The 22,314-nt window shown below is 39.4% G+C and overlaps 1 protein-coding gene across 12 annotated transcripts in view; it reads right to left on the bottom strand.

Moving 5' to 3' along the window:
- stxbp5l (syntaxin binding protein 5L) overlaps nt 1–22,314 on the bottom strand; it is a 111,528-nt gene that overhangs the window by 72,938 nt on the left and 16,276 nt on the right. The gene's annotated exons all lie outside the window — the stretch shown is intronic.

The raw sequence follows: 22,314 nt of genomic DNA, 5'->3' as shown, positions 1-22,314 counted from the left end.
TTTTTAAAATGTTAATGTTAAAATATAAAGCAGCAGCACCAAATGCATGGGTGAACAGTTCAATATTAAAACACAGAGAAGCAGACTCACTATGTTTAAGTGTTCAATCATCATTTCAAATCCTTCATCATGAAATATGATAAATTGTAAACGGACTTGAGGTTGTTCTGCGCTTCTCCAGTCTGCGCTTTTACACTGCAGGTCACACCTAACCATTCACTCACTGATTATTATGTCAATTGATCATCATTCACAGATCTTAACTAATTCCTGAGCCAATTCCATATACAGTATACACACACACACACACACACACACACACACACACACACACACACACACACACACACACAAACTGTATATACACTGTATTCACTATAATTTGAGCAGCATATAACCTATATCCAAACAAGTACAATTTAACAATTGGTTAAGATAGTTATTATTGCTTTTATATTAATTGACCTCAAGATGTCATATTAAAGCGCCATGTTTCATATTTTGCTAAAAAACTGGCTTCTACCAAGAAACGACCTACGGTGATGAAAAACGTTCCTCCAGCATCCTCTTGCAGAAGTCTCATACAGACAGATTTAGAAGTTCTCCTTTTTACAGTAGAAAGATGTTTACAGCTTAGATAAAATAAGAATGTCATCTGAATAGCTAATTTATTCATAAGCACACACTGAACAGCGGATGATTTTTTTTAATATAAGTCATCAGTTTAGATTTTTTGAAGGATAAGTATTATTCACAGTGATGGGCATGACTGATCTGGCATATCTTCAGGTGTGTCAGGCGGATTAAGGCCTGCCTAAACTCCAGCTCTTTGTCTTTATCAAGGTTGACGAAATTATGTTTTATTCAGCACTTCCAATATGATAATTAATGGGCTTAAAAAGTCTACTTCACATACCAATTGGTGATGTCACTGAGACTACATCCATTTATATACATGCCATGACTTTTGCTTAGAGAATCAGAGTTGAAACGTCTAAATAACACTTTTATAATTTTCAGATCTAAAAAATGTTTTTGGCTCACTCAGCAATATTTTCTTTAACTCTGCTTTCAACAGTCCTAAAAGTCGAAAGTTGATGCCCTACTTTGTACATTCTTTTATAAACACAAGAACATTTATTCAATGCATTTTTATTGCCCCCCTCTTCTCTTTGTTTTGAGTCACTGCTTTGATATGCAAACTGTATGGTTGGTAAATGATGAGTCACATACAAACAGCTCAATTTTGCAACACTGCCAAGAACCATCTCTTTTCCATGCTTTCTCCTCTCCTCTCCTTGCAGCATCTTTGCGTTCACCCTTGAGTTCACACACGTACACCTACACCAATCGACTGTTTACACTTGGAGGCGTGCATTAAAAGAGCCGACAACATCTCTTCCAAACCCTTTCTCACTTTTCATGTCACTTGCAGGGGAAAAAAAGAGTGTATGCACAATGCATGTTTGAAATGTGTGCTTTGTAGCAACATAAACACAGCAGGCTTTCAACAGTTTGTGTGTTACAGTCTCTGTAAAGCTGTAGGCAGTATAACTGAAAAGATTAGAGTGCTATTGCACAGAGGTATGACTCATTTACCCCAGAAACTACATGTTTAGAACTTCCATAGACCAAATCCTATTTCAAGTGAGGGAAACAAGGGAATAGGAATGTCTAAAGAGAAAAAGGCAAAGTGAGACAAAGCAGAACACTTAAAACCGCTGCAAGGACAACAATTGCTCGTTATAAGAAGGACACATGTTTTTTTAGACCATAAAATGAACACACCACTGCTTAAAATATTCTGCTAACACTAACACATTTTACAGTTTGATTTCTAAAGCAAACATGTAATATATAATACTGTGTATAGTGTTTATAATTCTGTGATAATACACATTTATTTTCAATGTTTAACTTTTACAGCAAAAATCCATATTCTTATTCACAGAATACTGCTCAAATTTAAAAAAAAAAAACCTTTGACCAGAATCAGGAATATGATTGCTTCAAACTGAAAGAAAACCTTATTTATGTGTGCATGTGTGTTTTTGTTTTACTCCTGAGCTATAAACACACACATATCGACTCCCGTCTAATCAGCTAATAACACAATTCAGACCTACCCACTGAACTTCATTATTTTGCTTTTCAACACATTCTGTCCCAACTGCAACTCTGTTTGTCTCTTCACCTCTTCTGATATTCTATCGAAATCTCCCTCATTCACAGCCAAACCCTGCAGTATCTTCTTATCTGTCCATGAGTCTGGTTTTATCAGTTCTCCTTGTCTTTCACGGCCAGAGGAGCAGATCAAATAGCTAACTACTACACAGAGCACCACTTGATATATTATCCAAATCTCAACATGATCTCGTTTATCTTCAGTCTCCACAGATGTACTGTATGCCTCACATAAAAGATAGTCTTGATAAATGTACTGAGAAAAAAAATAAATGTTTGCTAGGTTCAGGAGCATCCCAACATCATAACCACACATAACCACGGTCAAACCTACTAAATAACAAAAAAGTAGAGCTGTCACTTTAACGTGTTAATTAGATTAATTAATTACACCGCAAATTAACGCGTTATATAAAATGAAACAAGATTATTTATAGCACACTTGAATAAAAAAATTCAATGTAAGTTTTACCCAGGAACTATAGATAGTAAGTAAGATAGTAAGTAACCCATTTCAAACTTGGCCCATTGAAGGACCCCTACTTGTCAGTGGCGCGTCACTTCAAACATGCCTTGCTATCCAAACCAAACAAAAGAGGACTGAGGTGAAAATGTTGCGTCCATTCCGCAGCTCACGAGCAGCGCAAACTCCGCTGGAGGACGGAGCTCGGTTCATTTATAAAGTCAAGAGGGTGGAGACAGCGCGCAGCCAGGACCAAAACAAAAACCGGGGAACCAGTTCACTGTGTCTGCAAAGACCCAGGTTCTAGAAGAATGATTTGAGGAAAGAAACGAGACAAGGCATCGTTAATTAATTTAAAAAACAACAAAAAAAACGTTTTATATCATAAAAAATCACCAGAATTAGGCTGTGAGATAGTGAATCATGATCATGCATTAAAAACGTAGAATTCATAAGAATTTAACAATTTTATTAAAAGAGTCATAATTATAAGATTAAAGGGCATATGAATTGAAATGTCATATTATAAACTTTTTATTCAATCACTAATTATAATGTGGATTTCAAATATTTTCTTCTTAGTGTATTCATTAGCTAAGTAGCTAGTTGTGCACTACAATTTTGTAATGTCATGAAATGTTAATTCTTTATTTGGGGACCTTAAGCAGATGTGAGATTAAAATGAAATGAATTAGATTATACTTTTTAATCGCCTGACAGCACTAATAAAAAGTGTTTAAACAAAGATGCTTCTATAAGCGCTGGGTCTAATGCACAAAAGGTATTGCACAGGGACATTTTGTAAGTTGTAAAAATTGTGCAAATGAGTCAAAATGCCAATATCTAATTCACAAAGTAAATGTAAATGAACCCTGAACTGTGCTGTAGCACAAACAGCATCTCTATGCACTGGTGCTGTTTGCATGCTGAGCAATTGTCATTTGGGGAACTTTTTTTTTTTTTTGCTGTCAGGGACTCAGCACTTCATCCACATGTGTGGAGAGGTCTGGAGTCCTTATGCAAGACCAAAATGTGTTGTTTATTTCTTTTACATTTCCTTCCTTGGTCAGAGGGAAGCTTTGTTTCAAACTGTAGACTTGTATTCCACTTAAGTCTAGCCCTCCTCTCCTATGTCCACTTTGTGGACAAAAGTCCTCCATCAGCCTGATTGCGCTGCTGTGTAGAGTTAAGGTGTAAACCGCTTCTCTCCACATTCAGATGCAAAACATAAGCAAAATGTATAGAGCAAGAACAATTTTAAACTGCAGTGCCTGAATACCAATAGAGCTTTATGCTTTGTGCATTAAACCTTGAGACGAAGCAGATAGCACAAGCAAATGCTGCCCACTCAACTAACATAGTATAATAGAGAAAAAATAAAAAACAGAAAAACAACAGCAAGAGTCATTTTGTAGTTACTTGCAGATGTCTAGACAAAATGTCTGGATATGCAGTAGCTGACTGCTCAAGGCACAGGCAATGAGGTGAATCAAATTAACATGGGCGGCAGCTTGCATTGGTAAAGCCCTTTAGCTAGGGTCTGTTGCTTTGGTGATAGACGTGTTCAATTAATAAGATATGGGGGACTACACAGCAACATCTTACCTTTTATTTGAGTGATGATGATCTTAACTCTTTTTCTGTGCTCATTCAAGGATACATATTTTGTATTCTCCTCATTACAGCAGTAAGCAACATTATTACATGGTTTGAGCCATATAATAATTTGACTTGAATGGGGTTTTCTGTCTGGTCACTCACAAAGTCTGCAAATATTTTCAGTTATAATAACCCAACTACAACAATGAGACTAAAACTGTTATCTATAATCCGGGTGTTTTATCTCTCTGTCTCTACTGGTATTTCTGTTTTACTCTCTCTTTATCTTTTGTTTCATTTCATGCTACTGAAAAGGTGCTGATGTTAATCGCTTTTTTTTGTTTATACTGATATATCAGAAATCAGAACATTTTCAGTGACATAAACATATATTTGATCCGAAAAAATACATTTCTATTGTCTTTCAATCATGAGATTAATCAGAACATGAAGTGGTAAACCCCCTGTAATATCCTGGGGGAATACACCCACACCTTTTTATTCCTTTCCTTCTTCAGTAGTTCTCCCCTTACGCTTTCCCTGCTTCAAATGACGCGTGCTACGCTTTATGTAAGGTTTCTCCCTTTGGCAACAAAGTGGCGAATGATCTGTATGCATGCATACAAACACATCCTCACTGTCACAGTGAGAAAACTCAAGTCCCAACCTGACAAATCATATTATTCAAATCAGCTTTAATTAAAGACAAAAAGATGACATATACCATTGCACTAACAGTGGAGCTAATTGCATTTGAAGGATTTCTTTGGGGCATGACTGCCATCTAGTAAAACCTAGGCTTTGAATTTATTCTTCCCACTAAACATGTGATAAAAGTGATAATGTGAAACAGAGACAAACCAAACTTAAAGTCTGTCAAATTAAAATAATAAAAATCAATTTTTGCTAAAACAGGATTTTAGTCTACAGTGATATGTAATACATATTTTGTTGGGTAATTAAAACTGAGGCTGATGAGGAATTTGAATCCTTAGAGTTAACTGTTGGTGTGAGTCTAAATGGATTAAAAAAGGTTCATCGAACACAATCAGAGTGGACAGCAGAGGAATCTGATCACACTGTGCCAGTATCTATTTTATAAATCAAGGAATGGAATTTGACGGGGAAAAAAGTGTGACGCATCCATTGCAGAGAAATTACATCCAGGGTACTCTACAGATGTTTGACAGAAAGTAGAGAGGCTTAAAAAAACATGTACAAACTAGTGCTACATTTCAAATGACTACCAAGAGAGACTGTTGTCCCAACAGTTCTCTTTTTTTCCATTTATAGACAGAGTACAAAGCAGCAGTAGAACCATTTTTTCATTGAATTAAATAATTGTCTACAAAGTGTCTTTCTCCCACCAATTCTTTCAATACAATTCTAAAGACACTATCAATGGATGTGAACAAGGGCACAGCTGTATGTGTTGATGTGTTGCAACAGTCTGGTGCTGATAGCACAAATGTAGCTCTGGCGTGTATAATTGCATCTTGACAATGCTCCTCACTCCAATTACCCACTGCAGATGGATCTCAGGCCTGTTTTAATCAACTGGAAAGGGGAGGCATTCATACAACGTGGTGAGGAAAATTCTACTTGCTGGTGCAAAGCATTGATTTGTGTCACACCTTGTGTTAAGTCTTACACTGGCTGCCTTGACAAAGGAAGAGCTATATGTCATTGACCATCAGATTTTATCATAGCGCTGTTAAAGTCTGTTTCTATGTATGGCACCCACCTGTTATACTAGGAGAGTTAAGGCTCACATATAATTATGTACCGGTGCACAAGATAAAAGATGGCACATTTGACATGAATAACCCTTTTCATGTTCCTCTCAAACACTTTCAGTCACTAGTGTGCTATTTCTCAAGATAATTTCAGTAAACCTTTCCTTTTGTTTTTGTTTATATATGGGTACATGAGCGTTCGCAGAGCCTCATCAGCCAGAGGGTGGTCAAGTAACACAGTACTCAATTGTACTCATACAGTACTCAGAAATATAATACATTGTTATTCACACAGGTCCACATGCCTAAACATCGCAAAATAACTACCTATTGTTAATGCAAAAAACCCCCGAAGTTTCAGAAGAGCAAACAACTCAAAGTTGTTGTGTTGAGGGGACTTTTAAATATGTTTTAGAATAACTTTTACTGTCGTTCATATATGAAAAAGAAATAATTAACTTAGAAGTGCCCACATTACTAAAGAGGTATCCTTTAGCACAATTAATAGCAAAACATAGTTCTTTAAAAATGTAAGAACATGTTTGTTTGTTTTTGTCTGTAATTACTTTTTATTTGGCTGGAAAAGAAATATAAAAAGGTTGATGACTCTGATTGGTTTATTATTTTTATGCTTTTTGTTTTACTTTTTCATTCCCAAAACAATTTCTTTAAATGCTACAAAGTCACCAATTGGAAAAAGATATTATGTCAGTCAATCAATCAATCAATCAATCAATCTTTTGTTCTATATAGTTCCAATTCAGAACAAATACTATCACAATATTTAATTTTAACTTTTTAAATGTCATAATGTTGGATTATTTCTGGAAAGATCCTTCCTTAACTGTAAATTTTAATCAATGAAATCACACTTTTTACTTTGAAAACTCCCCTGGAAGTGTTGCCATGCCTCTTCTAATGCCTGTGAAACATACTACAGATGTAGACTTGTTGCTTATACAAGCTTAACATGGCTTCACTTATCATGTTTTGTGTCTATTCATGGCAGACCTTCTACTTTTGTTTTGTTCATGCCAATTGATAAAAATAAGTCAGCCTCATCATCTCTAGATTTTAGACTTGTTCGTTGGTGTGAGCTGTGTCTGAAACTGACTCGGAGCAGTCATGCACATGTACTGTGTAGCTTTATTTTCTATTGTACTGGGAGTAGTGCGAAGTAGGGACAAATGATGGAGAGCTTAGTGTCAGTCACAGCTGGAGTTTTTGGCCTGTGGAAGGCGTGAGACCTCCCACAGCTGTCATGATCCACTCTGTCTTTGTGAAATAAGTGTTATAGCCACATCTCCCTGGTGTATTGGGTTTTTTTTTCCAGAAAATACACAAGTGTGTAGGATATCAAATAGATCTCTGTTAGCTGTTTTATGAGGATTTTACAGCAAGTGCAAGACAGTGATTCTATCAGTTATCTCTTTATCTGGCTTTCTGCCAAATACAGTGCTTCTTCTGACCTTTTACTGTCATATTTCAACTGCACAGTAATCATAGAAGCTAATAGTCACCTTTGTGTGCCAAAGAAAAGAAGCAAATGGTAATCAGAAAAAAAAGGTCAGCTTCCCCTTGCGTCATGATTTGCTCTTGTTTATTATTTATTTATTTTTGTCTATTTTAGATTTCCATGCTTTAATTTCTCCTATCTATCTTTGTGTTGCTTGTTTCCCTTGTGTGTGTTTGTCTTAATGTTTCCTTGTTTAGTTTTGTGGAAGTCTAGTGTTTCCTGTTTTAAGTTTGTGAGGTTTCTATGTTCTAGTGGGTTTTGTTACATTTTCCCCTTATCAGTTGTTCCCCTTATCAAACTCCTGTGTAGTTTCCTCGTGGATTGTTTTCTTCTTTTGGACTTTTTGGATTTGATGAAGTACTTTTATGTTTCCTTTTGTTAAAATAAATAATTTTAGTTATAATGCAATTGGTTACAGTTCCCTGTTTTTATATATTTTCTTCTTTCTTCTGAAAAACGTCAGTGGCCACTTGATTTAATGAAAAACACAATAAAACCTATTTTTGAAGAGAACAGTGAGCTTTGAAAATAGTAGGGATCATTCAATATCCAGAATAACATTTGTAGTAGAACATCATAGATTTTCAAGTGCTTCAGAATAAACACACAATTTGTTTTTGACAAAGTTGTGCTCCATGAATGATTGGTAAAGGTCTGTGAATAATGTCCACAAATTGTGTTAAAAGCCCGTGTTCTTTGCATCGCATTTCAAAACACAGAAAAATAAGGCTTTAATGTTGCTGAAGTATATTGTCTACACTTTGTAATGTAGTGAGCTGTTGATGGAGTATGAATGTATACCAGTGGCATCTCCTGAACATTTCTCAGTGCTGCTATAAATAGGCAGCTGACCTTTCCTTCCTCAACTACCTCACCATCTCTACAAGAGTGGGCATAGGACCAAAGAGCAAAGACTGCTAACCAGGGGGATGGGGAAGAAATGGAGACAACGATGAGCTGCGTGTAAACAATCACTTAAACATTTGTATAGTGAGAGGATACAGAATTTTTTAACTCTTGGCAAAAGGGCAGTAAATTCACAAGAACACATTTTCCAGAGCAAGATCTAATATCAAACACAAATAACAGCTTATTTAAAGTAGATGATGACAAAAGGTAGGTATCATGCCTACGTGCAATATTCTCTAGAGTTAACCACATATGCATTGCAATGCTCCTTATCGTTATTTAATAAAACATATGACTCACAACTCACTTATGAAACAATGACTCACTTTGTGTTGAATGTTTTGTCAGATGGTGTTTTATGGGGCTTTTACCTCAAACTTGTGCCTCAAGACATACAAAGTTATGTTAAATATCTTTTACCAGTTTCTTGTGGTTAATATCAGGTATATCATTGTATGTACCATCTGCAGCATATGCTGATATGTCATTGCGTTATTCTTCCATTGTTTAATGAACTAATTGTGTCACCTGAAATGATTCTATGTTTTCGCAGTAAGGTATGAGAGAGATGCAATTCAGCATGATCACATCCTGCTTGACCATTTATGATAATCTTAGAGAGGGAGGAAAACAGTTTCAAGGAATTAATGGTCCCCCCAGATTTTGTGAATACATGAAGAGATGTAAGCTATGGACAACACTAATTATTTTACCATTTACTTTAAACTTTTCACAGTCACCACACATACAATGAAAAAATAAAGAGCAAGATACAATGCACAAAGACAAAATTGTGCATTGTAAATTATAAATGTAGCAAATGTGAAAAAATCCCCCCCCAAAAAAATCTGTCCCATCTGAGCTGTTTGAATTCTTTTTAAACAATGCACAGACTTGGTATATCTCAAGCATTTGGGAGAGTAGTCTTTGAGCGACCAACTCGTCGGAGCAATCTCCTTATGTTCAATTTAAAAAAAAAACTTTATTTGAGGGTTAGGAATTACTCTTTGTACAACATTCATGCATGTTAAGAAAAAAAAAAATGGCCATTGGGGAAACTGTACTAAGATGGTCTGGTAAATTTAAATTGAAAAAAACTTGCTTCCTTTTTTTTTTTTACACGTTGACATTTTTACACTCTGGCACAAAGAAGGTCTAACAGATAAAGCTTTCCATTGGGGCTAAGACCAACACATTTCAGACCAACATTAGTTATCGGGTACTTCCATCCCCTTTTGAATGAAACTTGAGATGGGATTTTTTTTATGTAGAAGGTAAACAATAAGTGGTCTTTCTGCCCAAACAGCAATATCAGCGTTAATGGAACTCAGAAATGAGAAGAAGACTTATTAAAATGGGGAGTAACCCAAAAAACCATTTCACCACTTAAACACCAAAGCTGCCGGTTAGTAGATTTAGCTGATTAGCAAATAAACCGTAGTTTTTGTTTCATAGAAGACCCTCTCCTATTGTTTCTTGTTTGTTTTTCTGTTTGATCCTCATGTCTCTCCCCCTCTGTGCAGTGGCGTGTGTAATCAGTTGTGGGTGTGGCTTCTTGCAGCAGACACAGACAGGTGTCTCTCATCACAAATCAAGACCTGTAGCACAGAGACTTTGGCCTGAGATTCACTCGTCATCAGATTGTCTTGTCTGTTTAGTCTGTGCTAAAAATCTTGGCTCCTGTTCAATTGCTGATTTTTGCTTCAGTTCTTTAGTTTGAGTAGCCAACACTCTCCTGTGTTTTGCCTGCCACAGATTCTATAAACTAGCTGAATTAATGGGTACTGAATTAACATGGAACATGGGGTTAAGGTCGATGAGAAAAATAAACAAACACCTCCCAGCCATACATTTTATGATTGTGATTACTGTCATCATATAAGCTGATATTTTCAAAATGGAAAATTGATCATTGATTATGCCTTGATGCTATAGCTGCATTTAATCCGTTTTTGAGGACCTAGTTGTAATGGATATTCTATCCAAACCCAAAAAATAAAATAACAAAAATAAAACGTTTTAATTATACGACAAAGAGCATGTCATCATTTTCTGAAATGGTTGAAATGTTTCCCTTCATAAAATAGCCTATTAGTTAAATATTACCAGCCTTAATTACAATTTTAAACATTATTACATTATGCTGCCGGTTATATGTTATCAGCTAGCAGAGTGGCAGGTATTTTTTTCATATACCAGCCCCATTGGCAGGTATAGGCAGACAATTCCAACCCTGATCTGAAGTTAGTTAGCTAGTTACTTTATTGTCCCCACAGAAGACACGCAGGACACTTCATGAACTGATAGCGGACTGAAGTTATATGTCACTAATTATTAAAAAAGTAACCTTATGTTGCATGGTAGCTGAAGTGTTTGTACGTCTGTATGTTCTCTGCATGTATTAGACAGATTGGCATCAGTTGAGAGAACAAAAGGACAACTTGGTGAAGGTCAGGAGGAGTTCTTGGTGCTGTGCAACTTGAGCAGGATTCTCCAAGGTGTAGCAGGTATAAAAGAGGTAGAAGTTAATGTTTTCTCTTACATACATCTTCATCTTTGACATATAAGCTCAATTTGACTGTATCAGTAAAGGCAAAATTATATCAACCCAATTAGTTAGAGTGCTGCTGTGCATATCTGTTAATCTAACTGGCAGACTGGAAGTCTCCTAGGAACCCATATGTCCATCTTTGTAATGTGTCCTTTAAATAACAGGTACATAAAGCACAATAGTGGTTTCGAAATTTAAACCATGTTTGAGGTAGTCTTGGGAGTTGTCCTTTTCTCAATCCTCAAGATAGGAACATACCTGACCACACACCTGATTTTGTCCTAACCAGCATCAATAAAAAATAGATTATTGTAAATGATTAATATTGTGCTGCTAATCCCATAATCAAATCATGATCAGGTTTGCTTAGCAGGAAGTCTGTGTTTTCTTTTGATTGGGTTGCATGCATCTGCCAAGAGTTGTGGTGACAGGAATGATGTAAATAGAGCATAATTAGCTGTGCAAATTATGATGTCGACCATCTTCTGTTGCAGCTGAGCTGCAAAAAATAAAATAATCAGTATTTTGCAGGTCTTACATTTTCTGCAAAGCCAGTGCTACAGTTTGAGAACAATGCATCCATGACCATCTAATTATATTATTTTACAAACACATTAGGTGGGGATACACTGTACGATTTTCCTTGTTTTAGGCTGATTTCTAAATCGCGCACAAATTTTTGGAGTCGGGCTGAATTTCAATTTAACTGTGAGTCATGTAGTATACAGTGGGCAACGAGCACCGATAAACCCCTCCAGACCAGCACTTGACCAGCAATCATCTGGTCGCAGGACCATTTGATATTTTGGTCACCCCTTGTGAGCTGATCGCACAGTTGAGGCAGAGCTATGAGCCGATTCCCCTGAGATCGGTGGGTTTTCCACTCAATGCGCATGCATGAAAGATGTAAACATTAACACGTCCAGAAAAAGAAGAAGCATGTAGTCATGTCGGTGCTGCTGCAGCGTGTGATCTGAACTGAAGACATGGTGAGCAGTTTTATTTGTGCCAAATCCTGCCAGAAAACAAAATCCAGAACCTACCAGATTGGGACTGGCACCTGTTTGGATTCAACCCCTTAGTCATTGCCCAAATCTCTTATTACATTTGGCACAATAAAAAATCTGTTCTGACATTCCTTTTTTATATTTAAATAACTGAAAATCTCTTGTTTTTCTGCGTGTATGCATTTTTAAATCTATTTTAAAAAAAAGAGGGACAGAGCGAGAGGTCAGAATGCTATCAGGTCACATAGAGACACACGAAACGGAAGTTTTGTACACAACAAAAGCTCAGCGTTTTTGCCAATGTCTAAGACAATTATTCCCTTTTATATGTCATGTTTTTAAAATAGATACAGTAAATGATAACTGTAAGATAAGAGAGCGATCTGATTCTAGCTGCTATTGATTCACTAGTCTGTCTTTAACTCATTAACTCGTTCTAACTCGTGTACAAATCAAAAGATAATAATAAATTATAACAAAATGGTTGTTTTGTTTGTTTGTCTGTGCTGCTGTGTCTATTAATAATTGTTGAAAAGAGTGGCGAGTTTGATGATGAAATTGTTGTTTGTGCAGGGACACTGGATGTAGGCAGCACTCCCCAAACAAGGCACATTTAAATGAGGTTATTAAAAAAAGAAAAAAAGTAAACTTACAACTAATAATTTCTGCAGAGTGATAGGCCTACAACTCCCAGCTGGTCAGAGCTTTTATGTTGGTGCGCACACGTTGAAGTGTCGCAGAGAAGTTTTCAACATATTCAAATAAACGCAAGATGTATTATCCTGTCAGACAGAGCAGTAACTAGATATTATCCGAGATTTTAACATTTTAGTTGACAGATAAGTGTGATTGTGCCATTACGCACTGAGGTGGAGAGACGTGAAACTTTACGCACAGAGGCGGAGAGATATGAAACATCATCATTTCCAATCAGTGTAGCACAGAATAGTGGGATCTACACGCAAGACTGTAGTCTCTATTAACACACCCTGTCCAAACAGGTCCAACGTGCAATAAGTGCGCACTGATGTCTGTGTGTCCACTAGCCTTCCTGCCATGCCGGTACAGCCTTTACAGATGCTTCAGCGCATAGTAATCGTGAGCTTTGGCTTTTCATCGCATGTGATTTACTCATGCAGTTTGAGTCTGAGATTTTTCAAACGATCGAAAACATTGCACAGTGTATTCCCACCTTATGACTCATGAAAAATAATGGGAAGTAATGTGTTAACACTGAGTGACCAACTCCAATTGTCCACTCAGGCTCCAATGGCTGAATAAGACGATATATAGCTAGCAGCTGGTCATTGAACAGCTGATTAGAGAATTATTCTGGAAGGTAAAGAGGGCCATTGAAAACATTGGCGAACAGGAAATGTTGTGAGCAGAGAGGTTAGATTTAAACCCGCAGTTACTGCAATGAGGACTAAAGCCTCTACATGGGCCATGTGCCTTTGTACATGTGTGCCTTTGAATTGCCACCTGGGGACAAATAAAGTTTTTTGAATTGAATTGAATTGAATTGTGACATAACTGCTTGGCTATTCGTAATGCTATTCATGCCGCCAGTCTTAAAGTCCTAGCAGTGCATTTAATCAATAAAGGAAGGCATGTTATGTCAGCATCTGCCAAGTCTACTGAATGAGTGTTGATACCTGATCAAGAGTAAATGCAAATTAGGTTCTTAAATATTGAACGCAGCACCAAGTGTAATGTTAATGTTTATATCAGTATAGGAGCAATAAAGATATGATTGGATCTATGTTAAATTTTTAATTTTTTTGTTCTTGTTTTCTCTGATCAGATTGCCTATAATTAAAGGTGACTGCTAATCAGTCTTTTGGCAGTACAACTACTTGAACACGTTTGAAATTGAATTGAAATATCATCCACTACTTCACTCATGGACACACAAACCAACAAGCATGTGAATATGTTTCTTGTTGGAGGCACACAAAATATTGATATTGATACACAGGTAGGCGGCAGTGATGCACACGAAGAAGGACAAAGGCACAAAAGAAAACAACAACAGATGTGTACACACACACGCACACAGAAAAATATACACAATAGTCATGCTCTTTCTCTGTTATATTTGCTCTCAATAAACCAAATCTCAGCATATTCTGATAATCTCGCCTCAAGCACTGAGAGAAGTGTCCCAGGGGCCCACTGCAGAGAGCCTCATTGCCAACCCACTGCGCCAACCCTGATGACATCGTCTCTATGCACCACTCACCAGAGCAGGCCTGTCCTCCTTTGGTTGCCTCAGCTTTTGATAATAAATATGTGATATTAAACACTCTAGACACATCGATATTACATTCCTGAACCCTTGAAAGAATGTTAATGATACTCTTTCTTGATCCCGAAATGTTTTATTTATTTATTGCCAGTACTAAAATAAATGAAAATAAAAACAATTATAATATCAATTAAGTAACAATTAATACAATAACCCATATTGCCGGCCAAGAACAAGGGGAGCACTTTTTATAATGTGTGGGATTAAAGAGTGGGTCTCCTTAACCTACCCACAGCAGTAAGAATCAGAGGTAAAAACCTAAATTTTCTGGTGTTATTGTGTAATGACCCATATTTAGTACACTTCAGCCTGTAGTGGAAATATACTTGTATGCCATGCATGCACGTACAGAGAGGAGAGTGAGAGGAGGATATTCTTAACAAAAATAACAGACACAACACAAAGTAACATGGGGAGTTGTCTGTCCTCTCCCCAAAAAAGATAGAGGCTTAGAATACATCTCACATTTTCTTGTTTGTCATGTCTTTTTGGCCTGCCGTTTGACAAACATGACTTGCACTCACACAAATAATTTGCACAAGTACTGGCAGACCAAAAGCTCTGACCCTGGGTTATGTTTAAAGATGTATTTTATTGATCCCTGAATGGAAATTAGGTATTTCTGTTAATTGGATGTAATGTAATACAAGTAATGAATAATAATAATAATAATAATAATAATTTACACTTTATTAATCCCACGAGGGGAAATTCGGTTTTTACACTCTGTCTAACACACACATAGGCCGAGATACACACTCATGCACAAACAGGGTTCTAGTGACATGCATTAATGGAGAGGTCTCAGAGTGAGGGGGCTGCCCACAGCGAGCGCTCCAGAGCAGTTTTGGGGTTCGGTGCCTTGCTCAGGGGCACCTCGGCAGTGCTCAGGAAATGGACTGGCACCTCTCCAGCTACCAGACCAGTTTCCGGACTTGGTCCGTGCCGGGACTTGAACCGGCGACCCTCCGGTTCCCAACCCAAGTCCCTACAGACTGAGCTACTGCCGCCCCCTAAGATATTATTAAAGTCATGAGCCTTAAACTGTTTAGTACTTTTAGACTTATCAGCTGCTTTTAAAACCATTTCGGCTATCAAACAATTCTTTCAAAACAATTTGAAAATTCTGTAGAAATAAAAAAAAACCCACAGGACTCAAGTGGTTTCAATCATACCTGTCAGGACCTTCTTTTTCCACCTAGGGGACTATACATCTGAAACAGACCCACGTCCTGTTCCTTATTATGCTATACTGGGATAAATTTTTGCAATGTACAATATACCTTTTGACTTTTTTGTTGATGATGTACATCTAAATGCCTTTGAAATGCAAGGGTTCAGCAAAACCCTTACTCGACTGCCTTAAAGACATTAAAACTCTCACCTGTGCGCCGACGTGAGTGGCCGCACATTCAGTAGCTCCGTCCCTGTCGTACTCGTCTTATATGTTTTTCGTTTGTTGTGGCTCTGTGCCAACTTCTACTTTTATAGTTTTTATAGTACTATACTATATAGTTTTTATAGTACACCTTCAGTGTATAACTTTATGTATCCTATGGATACTTTTTCGTGCTTTCGTGGAAATAGCAGCGGAAAACTTTCTTATTCAAGGGAAACGCTGCTCTCGCTCCGGTCAGCTGGACAAGCCGGCATCGTTCACCCGATACCAGAGGAGCTGAGGCGGCGGTACAGAGGCTGTCGAGCCGGGGCTCTGGTAAGGGCTAAGCTAGCGGCTAAGCGATGGAGGTACAAGCCCTCGGTTCCGGTGATAGTAATGGGGAACGTAAACTGTCTAACCAACAAGACAGACGAGCTGGCTGCTCTCGTGAGGAACAACCGGACATTTAGAGAGTGCAGTTTAATGTGCCTCACAGAAACCTGGCTGACTCAAAACACCCCGGACGCTAATGTGGCTCTACCGGGCTTTACTACAGTGCGAGCGGACAGAGACACGAAACGCAGCGGCAAACGGAAAGGAGGAGGACTCGAGCTGTTTATTAACAACAGATGGTGCCACCATGGACATATTACGGTGAAGGAGACAACGTGCAGCAAAGACATCGAGCTGCTGGCGGTGGGTCTCCGTCCTTACTACATGCCCAGGGAGTTCTCTCACGCGATCGTGGTTGCTGTTTACGTTCCACCCCGTGCGCACGCCGAGACTGCGTGTGACGTCATCCATGCGACCACCTCAAGATTACAAACGCTGCACCCTGATGCTTTCATCGCCATGTCAGGGAACTTTAACCATGTTACATTGAACTCCACACTACTGGACTTTCACCAGTTTGTAAGCTGTCCCACCAGGAAGAACAGGACAATAGACCTCCTGTATGCAAACGTGAAGGACGCCTACACTGCCACCCCGTTACCACCTCTGGGTAAGTCCGACCACAACCTGGTCCTACTAAAGCCACAGTACAAAACTATGATCCAGAGACAACCGATTACTACTCGCACCTTCAGAAAGTGGTCTCCTGAGGCATAGGAGGCGCTCAGAGACTGTTTTGAGACCACTGACTGGAGTGCCCTGCAAGAGACCCATGGTGATGACATTGAGGGGGTCACACACTGCACAACTGACTACATGAACTTCTGTATGGACGTTGTGGTTCCCACTAAAACTGTGCGCTGCTTCCCAAATAACAAGCCCTGGATCACCAGCGATGTCAAGGAGATCCTTAACAGGAAGAAAAGGGCATTCAAGGAGGGAGACCAGGCAGAGCTGAAGCGTGTGCAGGGGGAACTCAAGGTCAGACTCCGAGAGGCAAAGGAGGAGTACAGAAGGAAAGTAGAACAGAAGCTGCAGCAGAACAACATGAGGGAGGTCTGGGAGGGCATGAAGACCATCACAGGCTGCAAAAAGAAAAATAACAACGCAGAAGACGGGGACCCTGAGAGAGCAAACCAGCTCAACTTGTTTTTTAACAGGTTCGACAGCCCCGTCGCTGCAGCCAGTGCCTGTCCCCCCAGCACCCCTCTACACACCCCCTCCCCCCCTCTCACTCCCCCCAACACCTCCACCAGGACAGACACAACCTCCAGTGACAATCCATCCCCCCTCCCCCCCACCATCACCAGAGACCAGGTGAGCAAGGAGCTGAAGAGACTCCGCCCCAGGAAGGCAGCAGGCCCGGACAAGGTGTGTCCCAGGATGCTAAAGGCCTGCTCTGCTGAGCTGGGGGAGCCACTTCAGCACATCTTCAACATGAGCCTGCGGCTCGGGAAGGTTCCTGTGCTCTGGAAGACCTCGTGCCTCACCCCTGTCCCCAAGAAGAAAAACCCCAGTGAGCCAGGCGACTTCAGACCAATCGCTCTGACATCCCACGTTATGAAGACCTTCGAACGGCTGCTGCTCCAACACCTCAGACCCCAGGTCCAACACGCACAGGATCCCCTGCAGTTTGCATACCAGGCAAAGGTGGGCGTGGACGATGCCATCCTCTATCTTCTACACAGGGCTTACTCTCATCTGGACAAAGGGAGCAGCGTGATGAGAATCATGTTTTTTGATTTCTCAAGCGCTTTCGACACCATCCATCCCCTCCTACTGAGAGACAAGCTGACCGAGATGAGGGTGGACTCGCACCTGGTGAGGTGGATCACGGACTACCTCACAGAGAGACCACAGTACGTCAGACTGAAGGACTGCACATCTGACACTGTGGTCAGCAGCACTGGAGCACCACAGGGGACCGTGCTCTCCCCTGTCCTGTTCACCCTGTACACCTCCGACTTCCAGTATAACTCTGAGCTCTGCCACATGCAGAAATACTCGGACGACACTGCGATAGTTGCTTGTGTCAGGGATGGACAGGAGGAGGAGTACAGGAGCCTGATCGAGGACTTTGTGACGTGGTGCAGTGACAACCATCTGCAGCTAAACACCTCCAAGACCAAGGAGATGGTGGTGGACTTCCGAAGGAACAAACCACATCTAGAACCTGTTTCCATCGGGGGGGTCGACGTGGAGGTGGTCAGGACCTACGGGTACCTGGGGCTGCAGCTGGTTGACAAGCTGGACTGGTCGCCTAACATGGACACTACCTGCAGGAAGGGACAGAGCCGTCTGTACTTCCTGAGAAGGCTGGGGTCCTTCAACATCTGCCAAAAGCTGCTGCAGATGTTCTACCAGTCTGTGGTGTCCAGCGCCCTCTTCTACGCAGTGGTGTGCTGGGGAGGAAGCTGCAAGAAGAGGGACGCAGCACGCCTGGACAGACTGGTGAGGAGGGCCGGCTCTGTGATGGGCACAGAGCTGGACTCACTGGTGACAGTGGTAGAGAGGAGGTCTCTGGACAAAATGCTCTCCATCATGGACAACACACACCACCCTCTGCACAGCACCTTCACCGGTCAGAGGAGCATGTTCAGTGACAGACTGCTGTCACAGTCGTGCTCCACGGACAGACTCAAGAACTCTTTTGTCCCCCTGGCCATCAGATTGTACAACACTTCACTGTCACAGCAGGGAAGAAGCACACGGTGAACCCTGGACTCTTTTTTTCACTTTTTCTCATTCCTCATCTGCACTGCTGACCTCAGAGTCAGCTCCCAGTTGGACACTTTAATGCATATTGATAGTCACCTTACTGAGCACTGGTCACTTTAAAGATAATCACCCTAATCACTGCTCCTTTATGTTGGTGAGCCAATTTACATTCCTGCATTGACTGTTTAACGACTGTACTCACACCTCTGGCACTATTTCAAACACCTCTGTACATGCACATGTAACTAGTTTCTAGAAGGCCAGCACTTTGTTTCTAAGGTCCCTTAACTGTTTACAGGTCTCTTTTAACCAACACATGTTTTTCTCTCCTCACAGGTTATGTACATTATGCTATATAAGTTTTAAGTCTAATTGCTAATGCTAACTGCACAGGTTTAACATATAATTATGTTTACTCTTGGTCACATAGGGGCTGCTAAATCTTGTTTGGGGGATTATTGTATACAGAGGGGAGGGGGGACAGCGGGTGTGTATTGTAACTAATGTCTTGTGTCCTGCCTGTCTGTATACTGCTACTGGATGCCTTGAATTTCCCTCGGGATCAATAAAGTATCTATCTATCTATCTATCTATCTATCTATCTATCTATCTATCTATCTATCTATCTATCTATCTATCTATCTATCTATCTATCTATCTATCTATCTATCTATCTATCTATCTATCTATCTATCTATCTATCTATCTATCTATCTATCTATCTATCTATCTATCTATCTATCTATCTATCTATCTATCTATCTATCTATCTATCTATCAAAACCTTGATGACCCTAAACTTCCTCAAACTAAATCCACATAAGACAGAGGTCATAGTGTTTGGAGAACCTGGTGTGGCAGAAACGTTTATTCCTCTTGCTGTTAATGTTAAGAGTCTTGTACTTTGATAATGTTTTTAATGTTGGCAAACAGATATCCACTGTTGTGAGATTGTGTTTTTAACAGCTCAGACTTATAGCCTAAATCATACCTCCCTTCAAATGATGTAGAAAAAGTAGCACATGCATTCATAACATCTCGCCGACTACTGCAACTCACTATATGTGGACTTGGACCAGTCATCCATCCAAAGCCTGCAGTTTGTCCAAAATGTGGCTGTTCGCCTGCTAACAGGCATAAAAAAGAGGGAACACATAACCCCTTTGCTCCGTTCTCTACACTGGCTTCCTGTTTGCTGCAGGATATATTTTACAATTTTACTTCTGGCTTTTAAATCTCTAAATGGGTCAGCACCTCACTACCTAAGTGAACTTCTTCATGTTCATGCTCCATCCAGAGCACTAGTCCTCCAACCAGCTGCTCCTGGACTAGCCCAAAACTAGGCTTAAAACTTGGGGTGATTGAGCCTTTTCTGTGGCAGCTCCAACACTTTAGAATAAACAACCTTTTAAAATAAGATCTGCTCCCAAAAATGAACAGTTTATATAATTTATAAAAACCCATTTTATTTCCTTGACATTTACCTCTAGTTGAGTTTTCTATCCCACCAGCGTTGTCCACTAGACTTTTATTATTGTTTAGCATTTTAACTTATTTTAAAATTTGATTTTACATTTCTTTATGATGATTGGATTAAATGGATTTTGTTAAACTTAATATAGAGAACGTTGGTCCACCTTGGCTGTTATAAATTTGCTATATAAATAAAGTTGACTTAAATTGATTTGACATGTAGTAATGAACGTTTGTGTTGTACTGACCTTTTAATACTTGTGTCTTACTTTCACACAAAAGAACCTCAAAACTGTGACAACTTCCCAACCACTCACTTTATGGACCTTGAAGTACATATAAATATCCTTGAATGTGATTATTTACTTGTCAGTTTGGAAAGCAGAAAGGATGCAGTTTGTAGATATTCTATGGGAAAATCACATCAATCGAGTGTTTATGTCTAGCATACCCTCTCTATATATACTGTATTTATCCCTTAGGTACCTCAAATGTAGCTGGTATGTAGGTTATTATGCTTATAAAAATACAGCCCGAGGATAAAATACAACTCTTGCCTTCCTGTAACATGCATGTGCAGAGGCAAACAAGATGTGTTCTTGCAAAGCAACCAGACTCCATGGAAACTCGGATATATGGATCACTGTTCTTTATGTACACACTGTACTATGACCCAGAAAGACATGGAGGCTGACACCACACTTGGCACCTTTTAGTGACAGGCATCACATATCAATCCTACACAGGCAATCATTTATGGTCTTTAAATGAAAATAGATAACGATTTCTTGACAGAAGAATATCTAGATATACACAGGCAAGAAAGTAACAATTTTTTTCATGATGACAAACAATCTGCTGGGTCTGTAAATTAGCCTCCATTGGTCATGTTTGCAGGACTTACACTTGTATAGATGCAGACAGATCCCTAATGGCAGGGGTTACTATTGTAAATAGGTATCAGACATTTTTTCAAAGGCTATCATTGAATACCGAAGTAAAACAGCTACAAAGGGAAACATAAAGAAAAAATAAGCTTTAAGCAAAAAAAAAAAACAGACAACTTAAAAGATGTCTGCCAGATGTTTAAAAGCTCTTCAAAGAAAATAAAAAAAACATTAGAAAAGGTTGCGAAAGTCAGAGTGAGGGTAAATTGAATACAATAAATCAGAAATGAGGAGAGTGAGGGAAAAGCAATGGGGGTTGCAAGATTGCAGAGAAAGGTATGTGAAGCATGTCAATACAAATGTTTAAGACACTAGAGGGTTTTCCATCCAAGTGAAATCTGAGCTCTGCAGCAAAGTCGACAATGCAGGATATAAAGTAACTAGAGAAATGTATTAGAAGAAAATGTATTACAAACTTGCCTTTGCTAATTATGATATCAAGTCACATCAGGTCTCTTTTTATGAGATACATATGTGCTGTCATGCACTAATGTTTACCCCTCTTCAACATTTAGCCTTATATTTCCCTTGCTTTCAGAGATTTAAACGTCACATCTCCCTCTGTTCTTTCTTGTTTTTTTTCTTTCAACATAGAAATCACACCTGATTTCCAATGCCCCAACTGGACAAACAATGTAGCTGATGCAGCATCAATAATTATATGCCACTTCTGGCCTGGGTTCCCTTAAGGCAGACTGGAAACAGTGGGTCTTTATGGCAGTGTAATCTCCTACCTTGGTTGCACTCACACGTCGTCTCTCATCCCTGTGACCGGGTAACCCAGGGGATGGGATGTTGGATGGACAGTTCTGAGTCTGCGACATGACAGTGGAGCAACACAAATTGACAGGGCAAAATGAGGGATGATTCGTGGCTAAGGGGGGAGGGGTGGAGAAAGGATAGCCCCTGGCCAGGAGACACACTATAGCATTTTCACAGGTTTGTATTGAAGGAGATATGTAGGGAACACACTGTTCCTGAGAACAATATTGTCACAAGTCTGAATACTAGTTTTAGTCATTGTTTAAAATCTGATTTTTAAGTAGTAATACTTGTTTTTATTTGTGTAAGGGGAATTCCCTGAGTATTCTTTTAATGCCATGACAATAAATGTCGATTATGTTTTTTGTTT

This window comes from Symphodus melops (assembly GCF_947650265.1).
Source record: "Symphodus melops genome assembly, chromosome: 12".
Taxonomy (NCBI): domain Eukaryota; kingdom Metazoa; phylum Chordata; class Actinopteri; order Labriformes; family Labridae; genus Symphodus; species Symphodus melops.
The sequence above is the reverse complement of the archived record's forward strand: the minus strand, read 5'-3'. Positions and strand labels throughout refer to the sequence as shown.